We start from the raw sequence: 18,330 nt of genomic DNA, 5'->3' as shown, positions 1-18,330 counted from the left end.
GCACTTTTGATTGAGGGGGCTATTATGTCATGATTGCTTTACAGCTTGTTAGAAAATGTATTTATTAAACATTTAAAACAATAGTATTTCACTTTTGGCCTTTGTTGAAAATATAATTGTGATATATGGAAAGATTACGTCTGCGGTTTCCTAAACAGGATTGATTAGTTGAATAACAGATATGGTAGGATATGGAAATGGAATAGTAGATAAACCGTAATGAAATGTAATCTGAAATGTCGTCTATAGTACGTGGGATGATTGATTTGGATTGATGTGCAGTCCCTTTTCAATCCGCTGGTGCAGGAAAGCCTCCCCACACGTGTCAGTGTCGTGGGTTGTTTGATGCTTGACCATACTTCACCATGCTTGTCAATAGGGAGCAATGAATGTGGGGAGCACTGGAGCAGTTCGGATCTCAATCACCACTGAATGTTGTCAGGCATGTCTGGGAATTGAACTAAGGTCTAGGGGGTTCATAGTGCAAAACGCTAACTGTTGCACCACCACTCCATCTCAAGCTGACAGATTTGACAACAAATAGAAAAACAAAAATTCATTGAAATAACCATTGACAGATTATATAGGTCAAAGTGTAATTCGAAATTAGATATTAATTGATGTATTAAACTTGAATGTGATTAATAGCCAGCATCATATGAACGAATCTACAAAGGTGTAAGTTGTTTATTTTCCTCTAATGCCACCACAAATAGCCCTTGTCAACTGTGGGAGCTGCATGCCTTCCAGCCGAATGCTTTACAACAGCAATTGTTAAAGCTGCCAAATGATCGGCCAGTGTTGATTTCTTGGTCTCGTTGGCAGTCGGGTTTGTTAAACACATTCTGCTGTGTTGGCAGACCAGGGGTCCGCAACCAAAATAACAAGAAGAGACATTTTCATAAAATTCGGTAAAAAATAAAACTCTACTTTTTCAAGAGCCGCAATGCAACGTGAATATGTGACGGTGGTTCTTAATGGATCACTTCAAGAAGCAGTCCTTGAAGAGCCACCGCATGCGGCTCTGGAGCCACAGGCTGCCGGCCCCTATGTGGCTCAATTAGCACACAAAAGCCAATATAAAACAACTGTATAGTTGTGTTAACATGGAGGATAATGGGTATCACACAGTAGAAATAGACAAAAGTCAATCTCTCCATGTGAATTTGAAAAATGTTAATACATTTTTCAGTCAATTTAAATACATTTCAATAAATGTTTTAGTCCATCTGCCTTGAGAATAGTCCTGCACTGGCAATTGAAACACAGCGATATACAGTCACTGAGTAGCTTTCCAGGATTGTTCGATGTACCTTGAATTGCAATGCTCTTTGTACGTGTAGACCTTTTTGTGCCTTCGCTTTGGAGCCAAATTAATCCCAGCCACAGAATCAATACCTCATGTATCTCCGACTACTTCCAAAGATTCCTCTTAAAGTTGGTGCACTATTGGACCACTGATTAATGTTAAAAGCGAGCCTACAGAAGTTGATTAATAATTGTATGGTATTGCTTTATATACATGAGATAAAATTACAGTACTTTTATATATTTGTAAAAATCATCCTGAGAAAAATATCGCATTGAGAATTGTAGCGATGTAACTTTCTTATGCAAGATGTCCTCATTTTACAAAACAAAATGCAATGAGTCTTTGTTGTATACTTGTGTGTACCATGCCCCAATAGTTATGGCACAAATAAAATTGTACGTGAAATATGGTGAGTGGTTCAGGTTTAATGCATTTTTAGAAGGTATTTCAGTAGTATTCGGATGAATAGAAACTGTCTGAGATGAATGTGGAAGAACAGAGTTCGGTTAAATTAATGTTGTTTAGTTTAGTTTGAATGCAACCAAATGAAAATTACAATGCAATGCATTGTGTGGGCAGTTGTGTATTTTTGAAGAAAGCCAATGCGCTGCACAGCACTATCAATACTGTGTCTTCTCAGAATGAATGATGCGTTCCCCTGGTCTAATAGGCAGAAGATTATTGCGTTTCTTGGTAAACCACGCACGCGATGAATACCTTCCTTGGAAACTGATTCATTATACATCATTTCAGAAAAGTTTACCAAGTGTGTCCACTGACCCCTTTCACTGTTTGAGTGGCAGGTTTTGGAAGTGACTCTTGACAAAGTGTGGCACACTCTGTGGGTGCCTGCCTGTGGAACGCTGTCAGAGCCAAAGTGATCCAAAAAACTGAAGCGGGTTTCTGGAGCCAAATAAATAATAATCACGAGTGCCAGCTCCGAATGGCTTTTTTACACTTACAAAACAAAACAACTGAGACATTGTTATCGTCAAAGCTAAGTTTATCCTCGATAATATAAATACGTGTGTCAGGAGTGTGCCAAGAATTTTTGATAACAAGATGTTAAAAAATGTATAAAGACTCGCTCTTATTACGTTGTTTTTCAATACAGCGATCCCTATTAAGAAATTAAATATTATACGATTAGAAAGAAAAGATAGGAATTTGAAATAAGTCTGATGCTTGACGTGGCCGGGTGGCTTGCGTATTGGCTGGCTGGGTCAGAGTGCTGAGCCAGCAATGCTAAGACCCTGGAACTGAATTTGTGTGGCCACCTGCTCTCAGTCGCAGTGTGCTCAGCTGTTCGTCTAGGATGCAGACAAACACTCTTTACAGAAGAAGTGCTACCGATCAGTCACACCACGAGGTTGAGAAACATCATTGCAGCACTCCTACAGGGGTGAAGGAGGCCTATTGAAATGACTCTGGCAATAGTTGATTCTTCTAAAACCATTTGCTACGTAGCGTAAAGCACTGTTGCCTGCAGGAGCGCTGCAACGATGTTTCTCAACCTCAAGGTGCGACTGAAAATATATCTGGCAAAACAGTACGATAGAATCAAATTAAATGTGACCATTTATTGGAAATACAGATTGGTCGATGCAATATTTATTGTGAATAATTTTTTGGACTGTGTCTTACACAGATATTCGTGTGTAATGCGTTATTTTCCCCCGTTTCGAAGAAATATAATTTGCACATTTGGCATTAGGAAACAGAATCGGCTAATTCCCCTTATAAATTGATTAAATGCACAGACAATGTGAGTGTTTATCGCAAAGCCTCATACGTGCATGTGCCACTGGATTATTCTGGAGCAATGCGAAAGGAGCTGAGACATGTGAATTATTTTGTTAAAAGTCTGCAGTAAGCACTCGTGTGTGACATCCATCATCCACATTAATGCAGCTGTGGGACCATCTTATCATTAATAATAGTTTCACTTCTCTGGTAGAGAAAACACGGCAGGCTCTGGATACTGTACTCATGTTAATAAACCATGTTGGTTTTTTTTCTCTTGTTTAAAAAAAAATAGCATTAACATGATTCATACGTGCGGTAATTGTCTGCAGACCGTGGCAGGCAGGATATTGTTTTTAATAGCAGAAAGAAAAGTAGGTGAAGACACCTCAGTGTTTGGACGAAGGTAGATTACCCGAGGAGAATTAAGTGGCATCGGGGGAATGCAGCAGGTCAGACGCTCAGCACTCCCAACTGGCGACTCTTCCTGAGCGCCCGCATGCTCGTGGGAGGCAGCGTTCTGTGAAGCTGAGATTCTGCCTGATTTGGACATTAAAGATCCCAGGACCCTGTCAGGTGTAGCGAAGTCAACTGGCAGCCATCCCTTTACAAGTCAATCAATTCTCTGGTTTGGCCAACTTCCCTTTGAACCTGGCCGAGTAAAATTTTTTATATTTCCCCAGCGGTGATTAGGTTTTGTACATTACTCATCGTATTGCAAAACTATTGAAAACAGTTGTGTGTATCTTGTTAGATCTTTCCGAATACGTTGACTCGGGGTTAAACATTAGAAAGTAAATCCAAAATGAAGTCAGTGTTCTTGGATCTGTCACAATCCACCAATGAGACGCTTCATCACTTTTAGATTCGCTTCTCGATGCTGCACGGTTTTGGCAAATTACAGTTTGGCTCGAACGTCAGAGACCTCCACTCGCATTTACTCTCCCAACCACACGCTGCTGATGGAGCTTCGTGACCCCCATGTAGTATGCGGCCTCGATAAGCAAATACTCCTGGGACACACTGGTCTTCAAATCCCATTGTTTTGTGGATCAAATCCTATTTAATTTCATAGCGGAAACAATCAGTCGAGAGTATGTTTAGTGTTACGAGTTGAGGGATATCAACTCGTGCATCACTGGCATTACCATTTTTCAAATAAAAATGGCAAGAGTTTTTCTGGGGCGGCTGGTGCGGGCTGAATTTTGACCCCGAATCTCTTTGTCTGCGAGCCCATCCACCGCATCCCATTTACGCGGCACGACAGTTTACAGTTCTCCATCGGGCGAGCGTGCATTGATGTGAGTAATGCGGTCCCTTTCAGGCGCGTACCGGCGGGGCGGGGAGTTTGTTTTAATGGGTCGCGCCACTGCTTCCAAAGTGCCCCCGTGTCCCCATTAGCGACGCGGAGCCGCCGGATGGATGAATGAATGAACAGCAACGGAGCGAGGTGAGCGGATTAAGTGACGGCGTCGTTGGTTTACATCTCACGTCCCTCGCTTATCGCCCTGTGAGAACTCCGCTCGGGGATGGCCTCAAATGAATTATGTTTTGCCCGCAAACCAAATCGCCCTCATCTCATCGAATCTCGGAAGCTCTGCAGCTTTGGAGCCTGGTTCGTACTTGGATGTCGAGCGCGCAAGGGAATTCCAGAAGCTTGAATCTAACTCTGCGGAACTTTGAGTGTTTTCCCGTCCGGGGGGGGGGGGGGGGGTACTCCAGTTCCTTCCCACAAACGAAACACTACTTTAAGGGAGCCGGCCAAACATGCACATGCAGGATCCTCCTGCAGAGAGAGAGTCTTGAAAATCAGTGAGGCTTTCATTGGTTAACTAAATGGCGGTGCATTAAGCACGACGCCACCGCTCTACCATGATGCATTGTATTATGGAGATACATCGCTACTCTCCCCTCAGCCCCGCGCAGCACAGCGTGGAGCAGCGCCCCACATCCCACCACTCGCAACCGCCGCCGTTTCCCTTGGGAACAACGGCGCCAATTGTTCGGCCGCCCATTGTCCAAGAGGATTACATCATCCGGAGTGATCTCGCATCCAGCGGACCGTTCATCCACAAACTCCCTCCTCCACCTTTGCTTCCCAAGCTCGCGAGGTCTCTTGTGTTGTCACAGTGCACACTGTTCGCTGTGCACACTTGCATAGCGGGGACCTTCTCGTGTAATTGCTTTAAATGGAGGCATTTTGCGCATTGAAATGTAAGTCGTCGTCTTTAGTGCTACGTTGTTTTTAAACTTGATTTGCTGTAAGTACACATTGTACGCATGTCAACAAAATAACATAACACAATCATATAGTGCATCTACATATCTGTGCCTAACACAGAATGAATTACACTCGCATTTAGAAGGGGAGACGTGTACATGGGCAGACTAAACATTATGATCAAACAGCAGTTCACTGTTATTATTCAGCATTAGGTGAAAGATACGCACAATGCTCCAATAATTTCCATTTGCTACAGGATGATGCCTATTCAAATGCCGACGCAAACGTTAATTCCGTTAACACGGTTGGTTTGTCGGCGATTTTGTTGGCAACAATGCTCGAACCGTCAACCGTTGAGCCAGACAGCTCGCCAGCAGCAGGCAATGACTCATCCAATGATTAAGAAACAGGAGGGGCAACATGCATTGGTGCCTATAGCGGGGGGGGGGGGGGGCTACTGGGGAGAGTCCAGGGGAGCGCGGTCTTCTGGGAAACGTATTTAGGGAGTTCTTGCGGATGGATGATGGTGGTCGCGCGAAGCCGAAGACAACCAAGCGAAAGTGTATTACCCCAAGTAGCTCAATTGGGCGTCGGTTTCATGTAATACCTAGAGGGCTGCACCAAATATACACTCGAATCCAGATCGTAATGCCACGTGACAAGCCAATTAACCTCTCTCATCTCCATCTTATCTGCGGCTCTCAGCTCTTGTCTCACCACACCTGTTATCGTTTGCTCACGTGTCTCTGATCTCTTGACATCTGCATCTCTTACTCTTTGGTTCTTTCTGTATCTCTTGTCTATATCTCTTCTGTCCTCTCACTCAGAGTTTATAAATTGGAAAGGCGGGGGTGGGGGGGACCACCAAAAATAATTTCTGCTTAGAACCCCCAATGAGCCACTGTGGCGCTCGGCTTTCGGCACGATGCGGACTTTAGCGAAGGGTTGGCACGGACGCAGTTCCCTGACTAATTTCAAAGCGAGACCTCCAATGTTTTGCCTGCACCATCCTTGTGAGCCGGATAAGTAGGCAGAGCGACTGAGAGAAAGGACGCAGCCCCAACAGCCCCGTAGGATGCTCGTGGAATAATATTTAAAACCCAAAATGCCAAGCGTGCTGGTGGTATGACAGCTATAAAATAGGAATAGTGGTTGCAACTCAGATTTGCATCTCTGAAATATTGATGTGTGGCGCGGCTTAATAGGCAAGCGGAAGCACAATTTCCCGAGTGGCATTGGGGCAGGGCTGTGACACTCACTGCGTATTATGGATTCACAGCGGAGGCACGGTCACAACTGAAATGCAATCTAAAACGCGCTCACCAGCACCTTGTGTGTATACTGCACTGCAGACGAACCTCACCGCAAATTGTTCACATTGCAAATATGCTAATGCAGACAATGATCATCGTTGGCTTTTGTAAGGCATCTGAATATCTGCCACGAGGTTTGTTCATGAGCGTGAGATACAACATTGGCAGAAAAGTGAGACCCATACTCCGTATGTTTGGGTTTTCTCAAGGTAACCCAGGTTTTTTTCCTCTATAATTAATATCCCACGAGGAATGGGCCACTAATTTAAACGAGGTCGATCCTAAAGCAAATGCTCACGACCTAATTGAGGCCTTGCAAGGTTCTTTGAATGTGGGCTATTATTACTAGTATTGATATCTGAATTGCTCCTGGGCAACCTATTTACCACCCCCTATCTAACATGGTGAAATATGGTTAACGCCACGGGGCAGAATTCACCCAGCAATGTATTAACACATGGCTGTAAATGGTTAATCTTATTTGTTATTATGATTGAGTGTTAAGGAAAGTAAATGGTCTTGGACAGGACACATGGCTTGAAGGGATGATGGCTGATGGACAAAACTGGTGATCTCACTGCATGGCTAGATTTTAACTCCCTCGCCTGGTGTAGAGGAGGTCATGGGTTCCATCCTGACCCTGAAGCCTGTATATTTGGAGTTTGCGTGTCTCTCTTTCTGTGGTCGCGTGGATTTATTTCCAGGTCCTCTGGTTTTTCCCTCCACATGTATGAAACATGCGTTTAGAGTATTTGGCTGCTATAAATGTCCACATGATAAGCCACTTCATTGGGCTATCGTTTTTGGCTAGGTTGCTTCTGAAAAAGAGCTACAGAGCTCAGTGCGCCTTGCCTGGTAAAACATACAAAGTGTAGTTGAGATAGAATGGCAGCCAACAGAGAGAACACACCTGCGAGGTCGCCCACCACAGCGATGCAGCGGTGAGACCCGGCTCAGTGCACCAGTGGGATGCATTGTGGTGTTACGAGGCTTTGAGGATGGTCGTCGGAAAGCCTGCATCCAACAGTAGAGAGACCAATGCCGATGATTAGAACGTTAATTGTCATGACTATAAAACGCTGAATGATGTAAGGAATTATAACGTTCCATTTACCCCGAAGAAGCAAGCATTAAACAAATGAATATGGTACTTCATAAATCTCTCTCTGACGAAAGAATAAGCCAAACTCCATTCTGAACAAACTTGCAACAAGGACTACAAGTAAAATGTGTGATGCTTTTTGATAACAGAGATCACAAGAAAACGCAATGGATCATGCAACAAACAAAATACAGGACGGTGCACAGCCACCGAGCCGTAATTAAGAACGCATGAAGTGAATTCATAACAGACTTGCCATCAAGAGCAGGAACACACACGAGAAATCGGAGATCAAAATCTTTATTTTGACTACAGGAGGAATCCGATGAGCTATGAAGCTCTTTATTGTAGAGATGCGCAGTATGGGCTGGTAAGCAAGTTACACCAGCAGACAATACAAAAACATAATATGAGGGTAAAATAGAGAAAAAGGGGTAAGCGAGTCATTAAATAAATAAGCAATGCGCGTGTTATATAAGTCCGATTGATCAAGGTTGGGCAAGCTTGACACGCTGTCAATCAATCCCACCTTGAGCTTGGAGAGGTCGCGACCGCTGACAGATTTTGCTGCCTTCACTTGGCCTGTGCACCATCCTCACCACTTAAACTGAACGACATCTCGCTTTTAATTTACATTTCCTTGCATATTTCCAGAATATTTCTGTTCTGCGCCGAGAAATGCACTCGCTTCCGCGCGGCACAAATGTCGTGTGTGAAATAAAATGTGAAAGAAAATAAAACGCGAAGCTTTATTTTTGGCTGGGGAAAGATAGTCTAATCTCATTGCCAAATGGCATCTTGGAAAAATCTATCTCCTGCAAATTTGGCTGCATCAGTGCTGACAGTTGAATCAGCAAGCAAGCAACATATTACCTCATAGAACAGGGAAAAAGTGCCCACATTGGAAACAAATTGTGACGTGCTTGTTGTGTGACTGATGAGGCTGCATTCCTGTTATCGTTACTCTGTGGGCAGACCTTTGTGAAAAAGCCCACGAAGAGGGCAATCCCTCCACCGACTTAGCCTGGCATTACAAGATGCAGAGGGGGGCGTGCGTTGTGTTTTTAGCACCAGGGACATGCCCCTAGCCAGAGAAGGACTGTTGGGGCAAGCGTTGTCAGTGGGCACCTGGTAAGGCCAGTATGTCACATCAGGGAACAGCGTGGCCGCTACCACACCAGGCCACCTTTGTCTTCGTTAACAAAACTGCACCGCGTACCAGTTTGAGGTTGAATTGACCCTAGGGGCCTTGCTAGGTTCACATACCTCAGGATCAAGAGAAGCCATCGTGACCACAGCCGTTGATGCCAGCGCACATCACCAACAGCGTCTAACCCTCTGCGAGATCTCTCCGTCTCTGCGCAGTAGACACGTGACCTCCACGGGCTGCCCCGCAATCTCCCCACCGCTCACTCCGTAGGTCTTCGCTTGCCGTCAGTCACAGGATTCGTGGAGATCATTCCGATGTCTGTCTGAATCACCAGCCCTCCTCCATTTTGCGCACACGTCCCACCCAGCACAACCGTCGTCGGTGTTGCCTAATCGCACCTCCATGCGGCATAGTTTGCAAAAGAAGTCCAACACATACGTACAGAGTACATCATCGTATCTGCAACACTCCCCTGCCATGTTCTTTTCCGGGTTTTGCATTGCTTCTCCTGCCATGTCACGGATTTCCTAGTATCCGTTTTACACACTCTGTGCTCAAATGCCAACAACGTCACATACCTTAGGTGTTGTGTAAGGCCATGAATAGAATCAGGGTGTCTGGGATCTCGGCAAGAGTATGTTAATTTACAAAGCCAACCGTTCCCCACCAGGTAGACAAATATCTCCCGTTTAGCCCGATAGACTGATGGGGCAACTGCCGTTAAAGAGCACCGATTAAACCCAGCATGGCACAGAAGGAGATTGAGAGGTCAAAATCACTCCTGGCTGCTTTTGTCTCTCAAGTGTTCATGTTTATACTCTGCTCAATGCATTTATTAAAGCCCAGTCAACCTGGGTCTGGGGACTTTCTCTGAGTGCACTTTTCACCGTATTTTCAATTATCTGCGGCAATGTCCATGTTTCTGATCCATATTGTCACAGCAGGTAATATACACTGATGACATATTTCTCCTTGAGGCGCGTTGGTATGTTGATTTTTAATATTCAGTTCAGGTTTCCACAGGCACTACGACCCGCTGTAATCTGCCTCTTGCTTTCATAATTTTAATTCTCGTCTGCTTTTTAGAAACGGTGTACATGCTCTGATACGTTTTCCATGTGTGTCCCACCAACAGATGTCTTTAACTGATTAGAAAACGTGTTGTACGTTACTTTTGTTTTGCTCTTATGAGCCTTGATCCATACTTTCCAGCCTTCTTAATATCTTCATATCGTTTAATATAGTCGGTGGGTAAAACCAAAACATTTTTAAATTTAGATTTGACCAGGTCAGGCCCACTGAGCTATATAGCTCTTTTTCAGACGTGGCCACAAATTATCGCTTAACAAAGTGGCTTATCATGTGGACATGAACAGCAGCCAAATATACAGGTGGAGGGAAAAACCGGAGGGCACAGAGAAAACTCCACGCAACCACGGGGAGAACATGCCAACTCCAAATATACAGGCGTCATGGCCTGGATCGAACCCCCGACCTCCTGCATACCGGGCGAGGTAGTTAACATTTCGCCACCGTGGTGCCAAAGTAACAATGTATACCTGGGGTGGCTAATACTATCTCCCTTAAATATTTACGCCTTACTTTACCAATTTACATATATATATCCTTTTAACGTCGCTGTGAATAACTTTAGCAAAAGCGTGTCACCTTGTCTGGCTCCCCTTCTCGTATGATTGTGTTACCTTCGTCATGCCATCTTATTGTGTAAATATATATTCAAAGTATGTATTTAGTTCGACCCCTGTTTGCGGGATGACTGTATGACTGTGTAGAGATGTAAATGGAGTCTCTTTGGCGTGTACATCATCTAGGTTCCCGAGCAGGTAAGCGCTTAGGTCTCGTACCTCTCTCTGGCACCGGCGGAGATGTGGCAGAGAAGGGGGCCCTAGAGTGCATGGTCCCGTTGAAGGGAGAGAGGGGCACGTGAACGACACAGGGTAGCAAGGGGGCCTGAAAAGGGGGCTTGAGGGACACGTGACGCTGGCCCCAGTTCCTTCGGGAGAGATCGCGTAGGGCGCGTGGCCGGGGGCGAGCGAGGCCAACCTCGAGAGGACAAGAGGGATGGGGGCGGAGCCATCGTGGTTTTCTGGAAGAGGGGACTCACCGTGCGACGTCTCTCCGCTCTTCGGTCGTTGGTAGATTGTATTTCAGGTTCCGTGGGTGAGGAAGAGTTACCGTCCTGACCCGGTTACATAGTGACCCAGTTGGGGTCTAGTTAAATCGTTGTAACATTAAAGTAGTGGCCCTGTTGGGCCGTATAATACATTTGGTGCCTCCAGATTAAAGTGTGCGTCTCCGTGGAACCCACTGCAACTGCACCAATTTCATGACCCTAGAGCGGTGTGCCCTTCTGCCAGAATTCAATCTAACGTAACGCCAACTAATCCCATGGGTGTTACCTAATCGTGGAATCGCCCAAACTCAAGAGCGACACATCACTTCGGATTCCTGCTCGCATGACAGCCATTCATGATTACACTCGTCCCTTGGCATGAGCTGGTGGTGACTGCCAAACTATGTTTTAAAACATTTATCTGGCCGGCTGTTTGCTATCTACTAAAGCAAATATCTCACTTTACGCAGTTGAAATATAGCAGTTGATGATTTAAAATATCTCAATAACTCTGTGATGTTTGATAAATCGACACACACATGGCAATCTAATGCGGAATACCTTGTCCAAAATGTAATCTCATCTTTCCTCATTAAATTTATGAACATTTACATTTCCGCAGAACTTGAACGTGGTCTTTTTCAAATTATGAAGGTGATCATTTCCATAACTCACACTCACAATGATGGATCGCAGTGACATCACGCATCTACCAAAGTCACTGTGAGAATTACTTCCTTAAAGGTCAGGCGAAGAGATGGGAATGATTAAAAGCCAATTTTTACACCAGGTATTCGTAAAGTTTTGTAAGCCTACTCTGACTAGAAGAGAGAAAAAAATCAATGCCATTTTTTTCACGTTACCATTTGTACAATTAATTGGCGTCACAATAAGGTTGGCACAAGGACTCGTTGATAACAACTCGGTTCGATGAAACACTTTTAAGGCGTTTGAAACTTTAAGTGAATGTATTTACTCGGCCTAGCAAGTACATCGTGCGATTGAGTGTACTCTGTACGTCTTACAGCTTGAGTTCCTGGACAAAAGCTACATTGGCAAGAACACTATTTAATCATACAGAGATAGGTTGGATATGACGGGGGTGGGGAGGGCTATACTTTATCACGCAGGTTGATGAAGCAAATGCATGGAACGCATGTGATAGTACATCGACCAAGGAGGTGGAGCGATGAAATCGGTTCATGCGCAGGCCGTCAACAGATTATTGCACCACACGATCATGCGAGTGGCGGTGGCTTGGGAAGAGATTAGTTCAAATGATGATAGGTCAGAGCCCTACTTGCTGTACTGCCTCTTGCTGATACCTTTAATCACTCCTCTATATAATCCACCAATTTCTCCTCTGCATAATCTACTAACCATGATGCCTCCGTGATGCCGGTTTAAAAAAGGTAGGCACCACCAACTATGCAGTACACAGCAGAGAACATTTACTCGCCTCTACCAATCTTTTGTACTCAGCCCCTAAAAAATGTACGTGACACCAGATGGGTTGTGACAACACGGGAGATGGTGAACCCTGGTATCAGCATGATACATCATCAGACAACGGAATAACATTTGGAAAAGTAATTGCTGAGGCTTCAGACAAGGCGGAGTGATTTAAAACATCTCCCGGCAGGCAGGCAGGCCGTGCAATTCACAATGGCCATCTCTCCTTCAGGAATCACAAGGTGTTTGTAATGTCCTTGCGAGATCCCAAGGACAACGAACTAAAGGAATAACACTCGCACTAACAACCCACAATTAGGGGCAAAGAAAAAGGGAATATATGCAGATTGCAGATTTGTGCTTTGGCTCCTAGGCTCTTAACGAGCGAATGATAAAAATTACTGTTGTAAATCATCAATCCATTTTATATACTGTACATATATATACCGGTAAAACATACATTTTTTAGTTTTTGGAATGCTACGTTATGAAATGAAAAGTTTTCTCTTTCTGAATAATAAACTAATTTCACTGCATTCTACTCCGCCTACATGGAAAGTTTTGAGTTGGACTTTTTTTTTTATCTAGAAGCGGGCAGTCATTGTTTCTTCATGGATTTTTTTGTTAAGAATTACTGGAGATGTTCTAAGTGAGCAGAGATGGGGGAGGGTTGAAAGTCAAAAGGGTCTCGGCTGGGAAAACAAAAGTTCTCAAGCAACTATTTATCATTTCTGTGTCGTTTCAAGCTTTCATCTGTCAACTCTCTGCTCAACATCAATTCAAAGGGTATTCCATGCATCCACAGATAGTATACACTTCCCCATTAGTTGCGGCTTACATTCTCACTCAATTTAAGTCGTACTCAGATAAGTCACGTAGGTAGAAAAATAATAAATCACGACGTTTCGATCGCAACACAAGCAATCGTCATCAGGTGGGACAACCACAGCAAGTAGACACTGCTGAAGTAGGCGAGAGATCTGCCGTGGCACGAGGTTATATAGTGTAGTGTATAGTGTAGTGTGTAGTGTAGTGTATAGTGTAGTGTATATGTATAGTGTAGTGTATAGTGTAGTGTATAGTGTAGTGTATAGTAGTGTATAGTGTAGTGTATAGTGTAGTGTATAGTAGTGTATAGTGTAGTGTATAGTGTAGTGCATAGTAGTGTATAGTGTAGTGTATAGTGTAGTGTATAGTGTAGTGTATAGTGTAGTGTGTAGTGTAGTGTATAGTGTAGTGTATAGTGTAGTGTGTAGTGTATAGTGTAGTGTATAGTGTAGTGTGTAGTGTATAGTGTAGTGTATAGTGTAGTGTATAGTGTAGTGTATAGTGTAGTGTATAGTGTAGTGTATAGTGTAGTGTGTAGTGTATAGTGTAGTGTATAGTGTAGTGTTTAGTAGTGTATAGTGTAGTGTATAGTGTAGTGTATAGTGTAGTGTATAGTGTAGTGTATAGTAGTGTATAGTGTAGTGTATAGTGTAGTGTATAGTAGTGTATAGTGTAGTGTATACTATACACTACACTATACACTACTATGCACTACACTATACACTGTATAGTGTAGTGCATAGTAGTGTATAGTGTAGTGTATAGTGTAGTGTATAGTAGTGTATAGTGTAGTGTATAGTGTAGTGTATAGTGTAGTGTATAGTGTAGTGTGTAGTGTATAGTGTAGTGTATAGTGTAGTGTATAGTGTAGTGTGTAGTGTATAGTGTAGTGTATAGTGTAGTGTATAGTGTAGTGTATAGTGTATAGTGTAGTGTATAGTGTAGTGTGTAGTTTATAGTGTAGTGTATAGTGTAGTGTATAGTGTAGTGTGTAGTGTATAGTGTAGTGTATAGTGTAGTGTTTAGTAGTGTATAGTGTAGTGTATAGTGTAGTTTATAGTGTAGTGTATAGTGTAGTGTATAGTGTAGTGTTTAGTAGTGTATAGTGTAGTGTATAGTGTAGTGTGTAGTGTATAGTGTAGTGTATAGTGTAGTGTATAGTGTAGTGTATAGTGTAGTGTATAGTGTAGTGTGTAGTGTATAGTGTAGTGTATAGTGTAGTGTTTAGTAGTGTATAGTGTAGTGTATAGTGTAGTGTATAGTGTAGTGTATAGTGTAGTGTTTAGTAGTGTATAGTGTAGTGTATAGTGTAGTGTGCAGTGTAGTGTATAGTGTAGTGTTTAGTGTATAGTGTAGTGTATAGTGTAGTGTATAGTGTAGTGTTTAGTGTATAGTGTAGTGTGTAGTGTAGTGTATAGTGTAGTGTTTAGTGTATAGTGTAGTGTATAGTGTAGTGTATAGTGGGCCTCGGCAGTAGGAGGGGAGAGAGAAGGGGTGGAAGAGGCGGGGCAGAAAGTGGACCCCGCGGCAGCGATGGAGAGGTCGGCTGCAGGGGGGACACCCCTTATTCGTTGGCTGTGTCGGGTGGTGGCGAGTTTTAACGACACATTTATATATTTACGCGATCTAACCCAAAAAAACCTCTATTATGGATTCTCACTGAAGTTTGTATTTTAAATGTGTCATTGTAGGCTTTGTGCTGATTATTTGCAATGAGGCAAAATACCCTACATATATGACATTCAGCGATGAAAGACAGCCCTGTAGAAGATTTGAAATCAGCAGTTATAATGCTACCTTCTACACAGCACTGAACCCACCATACACATTGTGTCGCTGAATCAGCATCAGTTATAACTGAGACAAAGTAGGCTTTCTATAATGCGAGTGTCATTTAAAAAAATAACTTTAGAAAGTGAAATTGTCAGAACATATTTAATAATGTGTACATGGTGGGAAGCAGTGCGGAAAAAATCCATGGTTATATTGTACTTAGTTGTACTATACATTGTTGTACTGTACTTTGTTGTATTGCCCTTTGTTGTACTGTACTTTGTTGTACTGTACTTTGTTGTACTGTACTTTGCCCCCACGCCTTCACCAGCCCACATTGACCGGCGTGGTGAAGTATGATCAAATCACCTCCAAGACTCGCACACCTTGCCGAAGGCTTCATCCAGCACTATTGAAGGTGTCCTGCATTGACAAACGGGCTGTACACAATAGCAATAACGATGATCGTTTTAAACGAGTGGAATGTTAATGTTTATTTTGTACCTTCAGATGCACAAAAGCAAGACTCAACGTGTTGTCAATGGGCCTCAGTCTGCAATTGTTATTGGCAGCAGCGAGTTGATTTGGCCACGATGCCGGCAGACAATGCGCTGTTGTTTGTGAAGGATGCCATGCGGGCTTTAATGATCTTACGCCTGCCACACACACACACACGTGGCATCCGCTCCCCACACGGGACTGCATATCCCCCAGCGGGCAGACGAGAGAGAGGAAGCTCACCGCCATGTCCTCGCTCACCCTTTCGCCAGGGTGCATCGAGGGGAAAGTTTAATTCGGAAACATCCGAAAAGCTATAAATTACCGTGGTGAAGGAAATCATTAAAGTCACTTAACGAATTCTCTTTGCACGGTTTTCCTGCGGGCGATGGTCAATTAAAATCACGTGTGCGTAAAACTGTGGTGGACTGTCGGTTGTGAAGCAAGACACCTTTCACTAAACCACGCACTGCTCTAATAACACATTCGCCATTCAGGATTCAAGCGGCAGGTCACGCAACGACGACAAGAGAGGGTCTCGTGTGGACTCGTTCCGATGGCCTCGGTGAGGTCACCGGTGGGTGATCGGCAAGCACCGTGTGTTAAAAGCACGAAGGGCACTAATTATAGATGTGAAGCTTTCGTGACTGCAAGGATTCATACTCTTAGGTTTTTTCGGTAAAGTCACGTAGGTGAAAAATAATAGAAATAAAATAATAATGAACGAAAATAAATCAATTAAATCGCTTCCGAAACGTGGTAATTTAATTGATTTATTTTCACTTATTAATATTATTTTATTTCTATTATTTTTTACCTACGTGACTTTACCGAAAAAACCTAGGAGTATGGCACTGACATGTGGCCATGTCCTGGCCCAGGTGGTACAGCAAGAGGGACATTCAAGCGCCTCGCGCGGGGGGGGGGGAGTGAGCGCCTGAAGCCTCCCCCCGGTCTCTTCACGGGGAGCCGTCGCCTCTGGAAATCGGCCACTCCGCGGTCTGCAAGAACTCCAAAGAGAAAGTGATTGAGCTTTGTTCTGGAACCGATGCCTTTGGCATGATTGGAAATATATAATTAACAGAAAGGGCAAACGTATGTGTGCATGTGTGTATGTGTGTATTGGGGAGCGGTAGTGTAGCGGTTAGCGCGCTGCGCTACGAACCTGACGACCCGGGGTTGATTCCGGCTCACGGCCAACACCTATGACGATTATTTTAACCGGTCCTGGGCCTCCCGTAGGTCGACTCGACCTCAAATGAGTACCTGGTGCGGTGTGTAATCATTACAATGGGGAGACAAAGGCAGCCGGGCGTGGTGCTGGCCACCCACGCCCTCGTGTGCCGTGTCGGCCTTCATAGAGGTGCTCGCTAACAGCACTTGCCCCAACAGTCTGTTCAGCCTATAGGGGAGATCTTTGTGTGTGTGTGTGTATATATGTCTTTCCGACAGACCTGTTCTTCACCTGAGGACGGCTGCTTGCGTTGTGGCCGAAACGTCGTGAGTATTGTTTTTTTTTGTTTTATTTTTATTATTTTATTATTTCCCTTCTACGTGACTTTACCGAAAGAACCAAGAAGACATCTTTATTGTATTAAGTGTGTGGTCATGAGTTAGCTAGGAGTTGTTGTTGCCGCACGAGGTGAGTGGTCCACATCCAATGAAGCGTTGCCGACACAACAATTTTGTGTTTCTCGTGGCTCCCGCACAGGCCCGTGCGCGTCACGCGTCTTCAAAGGCGGCGGCGGCTGCCCCGGCGATGAATCGGCGCAGGAAGCAATCAGGCAGCCCGGCCTCGCCGCAAACCACTTCGTAACCAAGTTGTCCATTCGTTTTGATGTATTAGTGGCTCTTTGACTGTTTCCAGGAGAAAGCGGGTCTTTCTTTGCTTTGACTTTCAAAGTGCAGGTCACTAGTTGCACGTTTTCTCTGTCCTTCGGTTATTACAGCGCGTAGGCTTTGGATCTCGATGATTTTATGGGCCAATCTTTAATCTGCCAGAAAAAAGTGACAACTTCGATAGCAAATATGCTCGTACTTTTTTATAGTTTGCACAAATCGATACGTAATACCCAACTTGAGTGTGAAAGCGATGTGATTCGAAACGTTCCCAGCTTTTGTGTTGATGCTTTTTGGTCATCCTAAAATGTGAAATATAAGTCCAAGTGAGAGTCATCACCAGCCATGATCAACCCACCGCTGGATTGAGGGCTCCGCAAGCCGCCACCATCTCTCACAACCTTGCGGTGTAATAATCCACCCTAGCACGTGCACAACAGCTCCTGATGTCGTCGCTCCATCTCCACGGTTGACGTCCGCTCGCACAAGTTCCATCCCTTCACCATCGTCCTGCCAAAGCCCATTTGCTTTTCTTAATATTTTGAATCGTATTATTTCCATAAGTATGATCTCTAGACCTTGTGATCCTCTTTCTGTCTCTCGGTGTAATTCTAGGCATGCATCTCTGAATGCATTTTTTGTGATAGATGGATTTAAGAAATATGCCTCATTGATTCAACTGGCGCGCCGGGAGATTGAACCACGTGACCTCTGCATTGTCAGTCCAGTGTGCTACCTATCACACCATGTCAGCATTCTCTTTGGTTTGTAACCATATTAAAATAAGCAGCCTTGACAAAAGTCGCTGTGAAATAATAGTTTGAGGGTTGTTTTTTACCTTAATCATGTTGAAGAAACAAATCCGACGTGAGCTTGGTAGATCGTTTGATATACCAATATGCGGAAACAACAATGTGCCTGTAGGAGGCAGTACAACCGGTAGGTTTTTCTCGAGGCTGAGA

The 18,330-nt window shown here is 44.1% G+C and overlaps 1 long non-coding RNA gene across 1 annotated transcript in view; it reads right to left on the bottom strand.

Moving 5' to 3' along the window:
• LOC144937515 (uncharacterized) overlaps positions 1-7,601 on the bottom strand; it is a 31,116-nt gene extending 23,515 nt beyond the window's left edge. Inside the window, exon 1 of the long non-coding RNA XR_013637752.1 lies at positions 7,503-7,601. This is a non-coding gene — a long non-coding RNA (uncharacterized LOC144937515). The remainder of the gene's footprint in view (positions 1-7,502) is intronic.
• Positions 7,602-18,330: the final 10,729 nt, after the last annotated feature.

The sequence above is a fragment of the Lampetra fluviatilis genome, chromosome 19, assembly GCF_964198595.1.
Source record: "Lampetra fluviatilis chromosome 19, kcLamFluv1.1, whole genome shotgun sequence".
Lineage (NCBI taxonomy): Eukaryota > Metazoa > Chordata > Hyperoartia > Petromyzontiformes > Petromyzontidae > Lampetra > Lampetra fluviatilis.
Note: the sequence above shows the minus strand (reverse complement) of the source record. Positions and strands in the feature narration are given on the sequence as shown.